A 14,473-nucleotide genomic window follows, 5' to 3' on the forward strand; every position below is an offset into this window, starting at 1 on the left:
AAGTCGCCGTTGTTGTTGTCGTTGCCGTAGCCGATGACAGCAAAACATTCCGGACGTTCATAAGAGTTTCCTCGGATGCATGCTACTAATTGCCTGGCTGTTGAGCGTCAGCCACATGTGAGCAATAGAGGTCAAATTGAGTGATGATTTCATGGATCAGCTTCGAAGATTGTTATCAACTTTGGGGGCCGGCAGCGAACGGGTGATTGATGGATTGGGGCTCCCCGTAGCGTAAACGCTCCATGGAATTCGAGATCGACCGCGATCTTTGTAGTGTGCTATTCCATTGTGATTCGTAAGCATCATTGCAGGTTTACACATTATGGGGTTTGAGTCCAAAAACATTTCGCATATGAATGTGATGGTTACCTATTTTAATTAGCTATGATGATTAAATTAACAATTTGTAATATTCTTAAACGCTAAGTATTTACTAGGAATTGAAAACTGGTTTCGTGAGAAAGTTTGTTGATAATATATCAAGGATTGAGACTGAAAATGAATGCTTCTACGTAGTTGAATAGATTGTAATATGTATTGGCAATCCTGAGGCATCCCTCGTATGCCACCAACGAACGGAAGCCAAATCGTTTAGATCACCTCAGCAAATTTATTCATTAGCACCAGAATTTATGACTGACCATAAAAAATACATGAAAACCCATTCCGGTAAATTGAAATCACTTTATTTTTTATTTCATATCGCATCCTCACAGATCGCGCATAAAATCTCGTGTTGCTATCAAATTAAATCTTCAACGCGACTGACGTTCATCATAATTGCCCATAACATAATTTTCTTCTCCCTGCTTTGCGGGAGGGAAAGTTGAACCCGCATAAGAATAAAAACAAGCTGTGCTGCCGCAACGCATAAATAGCTTGCATCCCAAAATATCTTTTCTTAGTTTTTTCTCGCCCGGGCAGCCAACGAAGGAAGGATCAGACATCTGCACTTTTGCACGCTGCGGAGAATGCAGATCAATCATAATTATATCAATTTGGACAACGCCCTGCCAAAAGAACATAACATACACTTCATGCGAAAGCCAAACCCGAGCGGTAAATTTAATGTGGTTCAGTCCGGTCCGGCCACTGCTGGCTGGCCAGTTGGCATCGTCGCGTCGTGTGCCTTCACTCACGTACTTTTTTTCTGCTTTTGTTTCGTTCTATGGTCTCGTATATATATGAACGCAAAACTCAGCATCCCCCCTGCGGTCACTGGAAAGGGCAGCAAATATTTACAACAAGTACTGTTCGGTTAATGATAGGGCTCATGCTGCGACGAGAGGTTCAATTTCAACCCACCTCGCGTCCTTGTCGATCCGCCGCCGCCGTCGTCGTTGTCCCCAAGCGAGGATGCTTCATCACCTTCCCGCTATCGGTTCCTGGACTTTCGACGGACGTGATTCGACGGGGATGAGAGATGCTTCCAGTGTATAAGTCTACATCAGGTATCATGTCAGTTAACGGGTTCGGTTTCCGCGTGGACCCGGCGGAGGCTCGGGGAAATTTATTAACTTTGTTACCTTCGAGAGACGAAGAAATTCTGCCAAACGCAGAACCATGCATCACATAAATCTTGCTCGCATCTGTCTTCCAATTTCTTCTTGGGTTGCCTTCCAGGAGGAGTGAAAAAGGCGGAAGAAGACATTTTAATTGATTTTTCACGTAGATCTTACGGTGCCGGTGCTGGGGAGTAACAAGCGGAGAGATGACTCTGTATCGATAAAGGGTCAGGTGAATCAGGTGAATGGAATGAGATGACAGTATCAGGTGAGATCAATGTGTTCCATGTCAGACTATAAGAAAAAAGTATCGCGTTTCGCGACGTTGCTGAAGTTGCACCTTCCAAGCGGTATTCGCTTGTGAAACTTGTTCAAATAATTTTCTTCAGCAGAGCAGCACGTTAGTAAGATTTTCACGCTAGAATTTGTTGTGTACCCATAACGTGAATAGTACAACACTATATTATACCCAAAATTAGGTAACGTTTATTTGGCGTACCCTTACAGAACTGTAAACAAAAACATGACATTCAGGGAGCTCAGTCTTCTAGTCTGTCGGACTACTGAAAGCGATAAATAACTTTTTCATTCGTTTTCAAAAGATTTACGCAAACCTTGTTTCAAATGAAAGGTATAACTCCCACTCTCCCCGTTCCCATAAGCTGCTATTGAATTTTTTGTTGATCCGACTTCCGGTTCTGGAGTTATGGTTTGAAGAGTGCGATCATACAGTCAGATTCCCATATAAACTGGTAACATAATGATGTACAGCACATATTCGCCCCAACTAACGAACACGATTCGCTAGTTGGGTTGATTGAAAGATGTCAAAAACTACCAAAAGGCAACTGCTCACCAGTGGCGTAGCCACAAATTTAGTTTGGAGGGGGTATTAACGAAAATCGTAGATTTTTCAAAAATGCTGGCGCATTAATGACAGGATGTTAGTTTCATCCCAACAAGTGGCACAGAATACACCACGTGACGAAAGTTCAGGATGAAAAGAACCAGCTGAAAACTAGCAACTTGGAAGCCGTAGCATTGTAGGAACTTTGCTTGGCGGGACAGAAGGTGTGGAAAAGCGGGCATCGAAAGACGGTACAACAAACGAGCTCGATAAGATGCGCCAACGCGTGATCAAGTGGCAGGTGATCAGCGAAAGAATTTGTGTAGCGTTGATCAAAGGCCGCTTCTGCAATTGCAGCATTATCAATGTGCACTGCCCTCACGACGCGAGACCCGAGGACGAAAAAAGGCATTTTACGCGTACATAGCTGGAGGGTGTATATGGCAGCTGACCGCAACCGAAATTTTAAGCTCGTCATTGACGGCATGAACGTTCGGATAGGCCGGGAATCACTGTATAAACCGGTGATCGCACCAGACAGTCAGCACACCTTTTTAAATGACAACGGTCAACCATGTGTGAACTTCGCTGCCTTCCGAGGAATGGTAGTCCTAAGTAACTTCGTCGCCCGCAAAGACCACCTGGAAATCATCTGATCAACAAGCTGAGGATTAAATCAACTTCATTCGAAACAAAGGAAATTTCTCCTCCAACATCATAAATGACGAACACCTACCGCCAGACTTCCCATAAACATCAACAAGTTTACAACTGTGTGCAAAATATCGTGCACGCGTTTAACCTAAAACATGATTTTCCTTTGTGTACAGGTTTGCCTCGAACACCGAACTCAAGCAAACGATGTGCAAACTTAGGTTTAAACATCGTGTATGTACACCGGGTGCGGACACAAGAAAGATACAAGCAAAAAAACGAATCAACGCTAGAGATCATGAGTGAGAGAAAGAAAAAACTAGTGTTAGGAACCTGTGTGTACTAATACCGCGTACGTACATGGGGTTCGGTTGTGTAGGCGAACACGAGTGTGTGTTTTGTACGCATTGGCGTGTTCGAGTTTGCACACGAAATGCTGGTAGAAGAAGAACACAGAACTAGAGCGAAAATGGTGTTCAATGTTCATTTGGAAAGGCTGCTTACAGCAAGGCGAATATAGATTCGGACCACTACCGGGTAGCGATCTCTATGCGCTCAGCACTGTCGACGGTGTAAAATACTCGGCGAGCACGGATGCCGAGGATAGTCGCGAGACTATCGTGATGTCGAGAAATATGCGCGGCAGCTAGAGACAGTGTCACAAACAGAAGGGCAGCGACTACTTTTGGGAATGGCTGGAGCAACATACGAACTGCCATGGGACACTGCAAGATGACGTAAAAATGCTCGAAAAAATGACAGTTCAGCGAGCTTGTTTACATGGTGTTAGAATTCGAACCAAGTTTCTAAGTCCATGTAAACAAGCTCTCTGAATTTCCAGGAAAGTGAGGTTATACATTTTCATGCAATGTTTTATAGGTAGCCCCGCCTAGGCCGTACTAGGTACGGGAATGGAAGAAATGGCTGGATTAACGGCGAGTACCAACATTTAGTAGAGGAGAAGAATGAAGCAAGGGCGAAGATGCACCGTACGAGAGCGAATGAGAAACGATGCAGAAACGCGAGGAATAATGAGGCGATGGAGCATCTGTACCGAGTGATGAAAATTCTCCAAGAATCGCTTGGGCAAAAACGATGTGCTAAAATTAGTTATTGGAGGCGTTTCGAGTTCCTCTCATCAAAATCCGACACTAACTTAGTTAACGGACTAAGCTAGCGCCGGATTGACGCTCGCTCCAAAAAAAGGTTAGTCCATTAACTAAGTTAGTTTCGGATTCTGATGAGAGGAACTCGAAACGCCTCCAATAACTAATTTGGTTATAGGTTTCGTGTACTCAACGCGCAAAGTGATTTAAAACAATTTTCTCCTTAGTGGAGAAAAAATAGTTTTTTACCCAAAATTTTTCTCCACCAAGTAGAAATACAGCATAGAGTATGTGCTAAAGGCCGACATGTGCAGTAACGCCAATGGTCTCAGGACCGATTGTGAGGTGGCCGATAAGTTTATTTTGAAGAACATCCAAATAACGAAGTAGTAGATTCCCAGCACCGCGCCCACCTAACATGCATGAGAAGATAGGATGATTGAAAAATGATAAACCTGTTGATAATGACCAACAACTATGTGAGCTGCTCAAACACGGAGGAAAGCTATTGGCTAGAGTACACCACTAGATGATTTTGAAGATCTACTAGGAGGAGATTTTGTATGTCCTATCTATAAAAGAGGTGTTAATTGGGACTGCTGAAACTAGTTACCGAGCAATCACATTACTGAACGTCACCTACAAGTTGTTGTCCCAAATTCTTTGTTGCTGTCTATCGCCGTTAGCGAGGAATTTGTAGGGCAACATTGCCTATAATGCACAAATACGGGCTCCCTGACAAACCAACACAATTCATTGAAGCGACAATAAATCGAATGATGTGTTATGAGTACTCTCGAATCCTTTTAAAGCCCGGAAAGGGCTACGGCAAGTGCTCTTTTGTATAATGTTCAATAGGGGAGACTGAGGAGACTTGATCCCCGGGGAGACTTGATCCCATCATTGTAACTCAAAGGCGGATCAGAATACATTAATCGAATATACTATAAAGTTGCGTAGTTTCATCTAAACAAAAATTTCATTAACACAGAAAAAAGGAATAGAATTTTGTGTAACCGAATTTTCACCGATTTAAAAAAAAGTCTCAGAAGAACTGAAGAAGATTTATTTTTCAAATTTTCAAACTTTTATAAAATTGATAAAATCACCCACTACATACTCTACTTTTGCATACAGAATTACAGGATAATGTCAAATATATGAATACGTTATGATTGAGCTGATTCTTTTGTTCAACTATATTTTTACTAAAGTTTGCTGAAATAGATGCTATGGGTTCACTTGATCCCTTCAAATTCGTGGAGATTTGATCCCCTTCGCCATACTTCATACACACCACTGAAAATAACCAAATTCACACCAGAACAATTGAAGTCATTGTTGTCATAAAAAATGTCAAAAATGAACGCTTCATCGTAAAGAAACATAACTGTAATTGTTTACTACAGTATACGTAGCAACCATTCATCCCACATTTGACGTTCCTCAACCATAATAAAGACAGCTTTCAAATAATTGCACGGAGATTTGGGGAATTCGTAAAAAAAATCAGGTGAGAGATGCGTAATATGTAGTAACAAAAATAACAATATCTAATCATAACAATTTAATCAGTACTATAATCCATTTATAAAATTGAATGGGGTAATGTACCCGTTTTTGCCCTATTAAGAAGGGTACCACATTATTACTACAATAGTTTTATTATTTCAGCTTCTTTGATTAAGGTCTTATTCTTATTCTTATTAAGGTCCATTTTTTTATTTCGATTATAGAGGTTTTAACGTTAAGGTTATTCGCCTCTTATTAAGAGCTAATATAATAACAAAATGGTCTTGAGAATGGTGAAAATCTTCTGTTTGAGCGCAGCAAAATCTCTAATCGAGTACCCCCATTATCGCAATGCCATTTGGGTCAATGCGTTGAGCAAAGATGGCAGACGCTGCTCTAACCAAAGACTTCAGTTGGGTAGGATGATAGTAGAAACAGGGCAAAAATAGGCTTATTACCCTACATGCTCTTTTAAACACGTTTTCATAAAGGAATCAAGTGTCCCCAAATTAGGGATCGAGTCTCCACTAATCTAAGAATTTTCCATTTTTTGTTGTTTTCCAGAAATGCTCATAGCTCATGTCCAGTATAATATTTTCATGTAATTTTTTATGATTATTAGTCATCCCTAGAAAGAATATAAAACTACAAAAAAATACATAGTTTTTTATCATTCCACGGAGTTGGACTGAAAAATAAAAAAGGGGATCAAGTCTCCTCAGTCTCCCGTATCGTTTTGGAAAGTGCGATAAGAAGAGCGAGGATTGACACGAGTGGTACGATTTTTCGGAAGTCTGGTCAGCTTTTTAGCTTAGCCGATTACGTTTACATTGTGGCACACAATCTTGAGACGATAGTGGAGAAATACCATCTGACTGAAGGTTGCAGAAAAGGGAATCGGACTGGTCATAAACACGTCAGATAAAATACATGACAGCAAGAAGTTCTAATTTCATGTCTCACCGAGTATATCGATTGAAAGCGATGATATCGAACTTGTTTAATGAGTTCGATTATTTGGGCTAACTAGTGACCGCCAATAATGACACCAACAGAGAAAATTGGAGACTTATTCTGGCAGGTAGACGTACTTACTTTTGGTTTAAAAAATCCCTTCGGGCAAAGAAAGTACGTAAACTAATACACATCGCTCATTAGACCTGTTGTCCTCTACGGTTACAAAACCTGAACTATGTTGGCGGAGAACCAACGTGCTCCTAGTGTTATCGAACGGAAGGCCTTGCGAACGATCTACGATTGGGTACAGATGAAACACGGAATGTGGAGATGGCGTATGAATCACGTATTGCAATAGTTGTTTGGAAAACCAGCCATTGCTCGCACAGCAAAAAATAGGGCGGCTACTGTGGGCTGTGCATATCGTCAAAATGGTGAACGACAACTCGGTAAAAACGGTCCTCGAAACTAATCCAACAGGAACAAGGAGGAGAGGTGCACAATGATCACGGTGGATCGACCAAATTGAAGGAGACCTGAAGAGTCTGCGTGTCTTGCGAGGTAGGTGACAATCAGCCATGGACCGAGTGAATTGGAGACGACTTCTTAACACAGCAAAGGACAACACGGCTTTAAATCCTCCTAGTAATAATCGTAAGACGCGTGGTGTCTTCAGCAAAGTTGTTGGGAATGTCATTTAAAACATGTTTATTGAAGATATGTTTGTATCATATCGAGATATAAAACGATATTTACAAAGAAAATTTTAAATTCAGTTTTCTTCAATATAACTGTATGCTTCAGACACATGGCTTGGATAAAATGTATATTTGATTGTTTATAAACAGCAGAAGAGATATGTCATATACAGTAATATCAGAACAGCTTGTGTAGAATCTTCTTTTTTGCAAATACACTAAACAATCTCGATGCCCTGAGCACATGGAGCACTCATATCTTCAAACAAGTTATTTGTAAGAATATTCTCGAAGACTTTGCTGACGACACCAAGTCTCGAACTAAATTCTTTTGATGTGTCAATGCATCCCTCTGCGAGTATCAATCAACAAAATTATTTGTCAGAAGATGTCCCGTTTTACTTTTTTTTTACTTTTGAACGACATTCAATTAGCTAAAGATTACTGAGTAGGGAAAGTTATGAAAATTTAAAGCCTCTCAAGTGAGAGCAAGGAAGTGAAATATACAGATCGGAAAAACTAGAAGTGACAGGGTCATTAGAAACAAGCTTAAAATCTTACTAACTAATCATTTGTCTTCTACTGGTAGGAGTCTAGCTTGGGTAGCATTGCTACGAATCACTCATTTCTACCAACATGCCGCAACGGGCAAGACAGACTTGTTCCTCTTTACCGTAATAACCGACAAAAGAGAAGTCAAGTAAGATCACCACTGAAGACCTGTCGACGATTATAGCATGAATAAAATGCTGCTGTTTATCTCCGATGTTCATCTTCTGATGATTTCAATACTGTGGCAGAAATGGGTTTCCCCTCATAATCCGCTGTGATACAAGTTCCCACCACATAATTCGGAACTGCTTAGATATCAATTTAAGAGGGACCCAATTAATGGAAGCACAAATCTGGTGTTAGAAGCTACTCTCTGCTATGACGGTATTACGCATAAGTTGGCAAACTGGCTCGTACCAAACGAGCTCGAACCGTCGTTATCTGATCGTACATCGTACATCGTTTTTGATAATTTAAACGTCTCGCTAGATATCGTCACATAGCGTAATCCCAACTCTACCAACTGGGATCTCTTCGAGGAGGGCTTGGCAAATAAATTGTATGGGTGGTGGAAACCTACTACCACCCTGTTACACAATGTTGTCTACAACATTGACAAAGCTTTTTCGCAAAAGCAATCAAGTTTAGAGATTTTGCTCGATTGTGAAGGTGCTCCTTACAACGTGTCTTTTGAATTCATTTTGGAAGCAGCACGAGGTCATGGAGACCTTCATATATCACGAACTGGATACACACAATGCTTAGCAACCGACATCTGTGCGCATCGTTAAGAGAAATAGAGATAAGGAAACTGAGTGTCTGTGGATGTTCTCAAGGTGGTGCGTGCTGTCACCACTTCTATGCAATCTTATCGCCGATGGCTTGTTGAGAAAACTTAATGAGCTTGAATTTCCGACGGTTTCGCCGATGATTATCATATAATGATCACCGGTATTTGCATTAACACACTTTTTGATTTGATGTAACAAGCCTTATGTGTTGTTGAGCAATGGTGTCTTCATGTTGGACTATCAGTTAATCCAAATAAAACATCAATGGTGCTTTTCACGTAACGAAGATTTACAACCGGAGCTCGTCCGCTGCACTTCTTTGACTTTGAAATTAGTGTCACTTAAAGCTTTCAATGTGAGAATTCCTTCTCGCGCGAGAGAGATGGTTGTCTGGCTGGATGGAGTGACAACTTAAAGAATACGCAGTTTGTTATACTGACGGTTCCTTGTTGGAGGGCAATGAGTGTCGTGAAAGGAGATTGAACAAATCTCATTCGCTTGGTAGATACAGTACCGTATTCCAAGCAGAAATCTTCGCGATTCTGTGTGGCCAACAAAGACTTTTCTGTCGGATGTGAGTCCGAAAATGTCAAAAAATTTGCTGCATTTTTCCAAGCACAACAGCAGTACTGGACATTGCAAACTCAACTATCACATGGCTATTATTCAGCGTGCTGAGCATTATTCGTGTGATCTTTGTGAATCCAATTACGGAAATTCATATCATTTGATATGTAACTAACTGTAAGTAAGGCAATTGCGTATCCCGATGTTCGGTTCTTCATACATAGACCCATGTGCAGAGAACTGAAACTCAATCGATGACCGATCTGTGGAATTTGTGGCGAAAAAAGGTTAAAACTGAACTATAGCTTCCAAAAAGTCTCAGCGAAAGTATATATACCTAAATCGGTTTAAGCCGATATTAAATAACAATAGCTCTTGGAGGGTGTTGTCGTTCTCGGGGGTGTTGAAAGTTTAGAAAAGCGTGGAAAGGGCCATATGGCAAGCTTAGAGTTTACCGGCGACTTAACCCTTTGTCGGTAAACTCTAAGCTTGCCATATGACCCTTTCTACGCTTTTCTAAATTTTCTTCCTTCAACTCCTTGCTCTCCCTTGAGTACTATGGCTCATAATATTGAAAAATATACTTCATTTTCTAGTCCCTTGCTAGTTAAATGTCGTTAAAAAATATACAAAAAAGGAAAATTGACTCACTCTTAGTCGTTAATAAAAAAAAGAAAAAAATGAAAAGATATATTCATTTGAATATCACAGGTTTGAATACAGTTTTTTCCTGAATTGATGATCTATTTTACCTTTGAAGTTCTGTAAAAAAATTATTTTTCGTCCTCCAGAGCTCATATTTTCAGAAGACTATTCAATCTATTTAGAAACAGAGAAAAATCCAAGATAAAAAATTGAGGTTTTGTCCAGCTAGGCGACTCTGTGCGTTGTACAATCAGAAATCGGAGGAAAAGATGGTTGGTTAATATCAGAGAAGCAAACCGTAATGAAGTAGAATAATGCTCTCGCAGTTTTTCACCAAAACTTAACAAAGCTTCAATCTTTCAAATGAAATTGACCGAGTAAAAATATATTTGCAATATTTGAAGATATTTTGATTTATATAAAACACTTTTTTTTTTATAAAAATCACTTGTATCTGTTTAATTAAACAAAAGAGATAGAAACTTGATTGCTTCGGTAAAAATATGCGTCGATAAAATTTCTAAAAGTCACTAAAATAATTTGCAAAAAAATTTACACAAAAAGGAAAATGTAAGAAAATCTTTTTTTCAAGTGCCTTAAATTTTGAAAAATTTCGAAATATATGAAACATAATTTTACATTTCTTTAAAGTTGATACTTTGAACCTCCTAACCACAAGGACCTCCCTAATATAACTAATATGAAAAAAAATCCCATGAAAAGTACTAAGAAATCAAGCTGAGGACACCATATATCTAGAGCAGTTTAGGCACAAGCAGGGATTTCATAAAAAAGAGGCCGACCATAAAATATGAACATCGGCAATTCGAACCAAACTGTGTAATTTTAAATGTAATTGTTTTTTTCTAACAATAACTTTACACGTGTTAAATTTTATACTACTTGATAGACAAAACTGTTATTTTATTATAGTATGTTATTATTTATACCATTTAAACTCACAATGCTTTAAAGCTAAATCTCCTAAAATTTGATAACTTTTAAAATAGTTTCAAATTTGTTTCAACAAAAACACTTCAATCAGTTCCAATAATTGATTTTTTATTATGAATATGGAAAAGATTTCATACTACTTGCAGTCAAATATACATTTTTTGTAGATTTGGATTCTTAATACCATTTCAAATGAAAATGTTCATAACATTCGTTTTACAAAATGCAGTCATCTTCTAGGTATTTAATCAAAATCAATTATTTCGTTTCATAAGTTATTCGCGTTTCTTCATCATGAATAATAACTTTTCTCAAAATGCATATTAAAGTACCTTTAACTTTACTTTTGACCTCAGATACATTCGGCTGAATGGCACAAAATATTAAGTCTTCAACCGCCGTATCAGACCGAAGCATAGCGATATTCCAAGATGTATCGATATTTGAAAAACTAAAGTATCAAAATATCATAAGTATCGACGCCCTACGGATCAACTTTGAAAGAATTCTTACTATCGACAGCTATGATATATTGATACTTTACTGATTAGATACGTTACGGAAATTAATCATCAAAACTCCACTACCCACATAAACTCTCACAAACTTAGAATAGGTTTCCACGAACTCTGTGCAGTTTAATCATCCGATTCAAACTTCATTAAATGTCAACATTCTATCGCAACGTTTAACGACCACATACCTCACGATTCCGCAGTGCCGCCTGAAAATTCCTTCCAGCGTATTTCACTCCTTTCTTCTAGCCCGCAAAAACACTTCACTCCAGTTCGACTTTCGATCGTTTGCAGTCCTGCTGTTTTCCGCTTCACTCCACGGACAACCGACAAGGATGTTTCCGCAAACTCCGCTGTATTGCGTGTAGAATTTTTTAATCACTCCAAGGTTGCACACCTCTGATCGGGGCTACTTGGCACTTTATTTTCGGAACGTTTACCCTTGTTAAGTGGCACGATTTTGTTTGTTTTTCGAAACGTTTCCCCTCTGTCTTCCCCGTGCTGGGAAGAATCGTGGAGATTCAATTTGTAAATCTGCGGAAAATGGGCCTTAATTTTCTTGGCCTCCGTTTTGATGCTGAAATTCACAATTTGCTTCTTTTTTTCCTTATATACGCCTCACTGCACCAGTTTGGTTCTCGGTTCACATTCACTTCTTAAAGAACGAATCTTCGTTCGCAGAGGTGATACAAACGCTAATCACTCAATTTGATCTTAACTTAGAGTTTGAGCACTTTAAAAAAAAATCTTCGCGAATTATAATTTTTTGTTCCAGAAAAAAAGCACTAAACTCCCAACAGGTGTCCTGTGGGAAATTTATCCTGTCTGTCACAATTCCTGTCTGTCAGTCACTGCTGCCTGGAGTGTGTACCGAAGAAAGGATTACTGAACAACTCTAGAAGGATGCAGGAACCTTCCGCATCGCGGCGCCGATGGTTACAAAGTATTGGCTAAGCGCTGATTACACCAGGTACTTATATACCTTTCAAGCGGCTCTTCCCGAGCATCGGAAGCGCGAGCGAGAACAGGCTAGATCTGCACAGCGAAAGACGGACGGACGGACAAGAACATACACACAAAACCGTTGATGCTTTCCGAAACTCCCAAACCTGCCCAACCAACCACAGCGGCCGGAGAGGAGGGGGATTTCGCCGATCAGCAGAGGGAGCGAAGAACTGTTCCAGCCCGCGATTGGATCTCTCTTGCGGGGCTTCTGCCTATGGTGGAGTCCCGGATCGGGGCGCGCTCTCTCTCTGCCAGACGCGAACCAAAATGCCAAAAGCGATTTTGCGGATCGGGAAGAGAGTGATCCAAACGAGAGAAAATAAAAGGTAAGTGTTGCGAAAACGAAAAAAATAAAAATAAAGCAAAGAATCAGCTGAAGCAAAGCGAATGGTTCAAAGTTTGCGCTATCGCATTGAGCGCGCGCACCGGGAGAAGCTTATACGCCTCACAGAAGCGTAATTTCCGCAGCAAAACACACGAGTACGTCAGCGCCAGTCAGATCGACCGAGCAACGAACCGGCGGAGAATGGCGCAAAGTAAAAATGTTAGGATTAGATTTGCGGTTAGGCTTCGGAGTTACTGTTGAAACGTATATGTGGCACATTACCATATTAAGTGAGCATTTTTTTTTTACAAAATCAGAATGCATAACAGCAACAAAACTGATTATTATAATGGTAGTTATAGGAACCTACCTTCAGTGCAAGGTAATTCAAGAATCTGCTCGGCGGCGGCGAAGGTAATTCAAGAATCTGCTTTTTGACAAAAATCTGCTCAGTTGTATGCATTTGATCCAATCACGCCAGTTCTTTTATGTAAAAACGCACTCGCGGTGAACAAGGTAGGATCGCATCCAATGGCAGAATTTCGAGGTACATCCTAGTTTATCAAGCTTTGCAAGCAGTATCTCATGGTTAACTGTGTCGAAAGCGGCCTTAAGATCTGTGTAGACCATGTCCACCTGGAGTTTCCTGGATATGTTTTCAATGCAAAACGATGTGAAGCTAACTAAATTCGTCTCTACCGATCGACCAGGGAAGAATCCATGCTGACAAGGGCTTATGTAATGTTTACTAGCAAAAAACAGCACCTCGTTGATAAGCGATTCAAAGATTTTTGACTCAACTCTCAGTGAAGTGATTCCCCAGTAGCTCACGATGTTGCTTTTGTCATTTTTCTTGTGTACCGGAAACATAACTGAAAACTTCCAATCATCGGGAAATTTTTGCTGCTGAAGCGACACATTGAAAAGGTGCGTCAGTGGGATCGCTAAGATATAGGAACATTTTTTCAGAACAGTAGACGGCATAGCACTTTGTCCTGGAGCATAGGATGATTTTGTTTTCCGTATTGCAGAGAGAACCGATTGTACTGAAATAGTGAATACATCCATATCCACTGCACCAATGGGAACATCGCGGGTCGCGTTTTCGAGCTCGATGGCACATCAGTCGTGAAGACACTTGAAAAGTAGCTGGCAAATAGGGAGCATTTTTCCGCCGTTGTAGTCGCTACTTCGCCATTGTACACCATCCTAGACGGAAGACCCGTTTCCTTTCTCTTCGTTTTTACAAAAGCCCAGAATCCCTTCGGATTTCGTCGTAAGTTTTGTTGGATGCGGTTCACATATCCTTTGTACAGCAATTTATTGTAACAGCGGTGCTCATTGCTGGCGAGTGCGAAAAAGCGCTTGAGAATAGGGCATCGACGATTTGTGTACGCACGTAGGGCTTTGGCACGGATGCGTTTCAGATTCCGAAGCATGGCGTTAGACCATGGAGGCTTCTTGGGAGGTTGATATTCTGGCACGGATGTTTCAACACAGTCAATGAGTAATCGGTTATAGAGACCGACTGCAGCATTTACATCAACTTGATCAAGTAATACACTCCAGTCAATCAGCGATAGGGTGCGACGTAGTGCTGCTAAATCAGTTTTACGAAAATTACGACGATTCACAGCTAAATCTTTTTCATATTATGGTGAACTAATGATGGAAATGGATATTTCTAATGCGGGATGATAGTTATCCAAAGGAACGATAACACTGGAAGCTTCACTCACAGAACACTCAGGCAAAGCATTCTCACTGACGAACGCAAGGTCAAGAAAACGGGATTGGTGGTTGGAAATCGTGCTTACTTGATTTAGTCCGTGAAAAGCCA

Source organism: Topomyia yanbarensis, chromosome 1 (genome assembly GCF_030247195.1).
Source record: "Topomyia yanbarensis strain Yona2022 chromosome 1, ASM3024719v1, whole genome shotgun sequence".
Classification (NCBI taxonomy): Eukaryota; Metazoa; Arthropoda; class Insecta; order Diptera; family Culicidae; genus Topomyia; species Topomyia yanbarensis.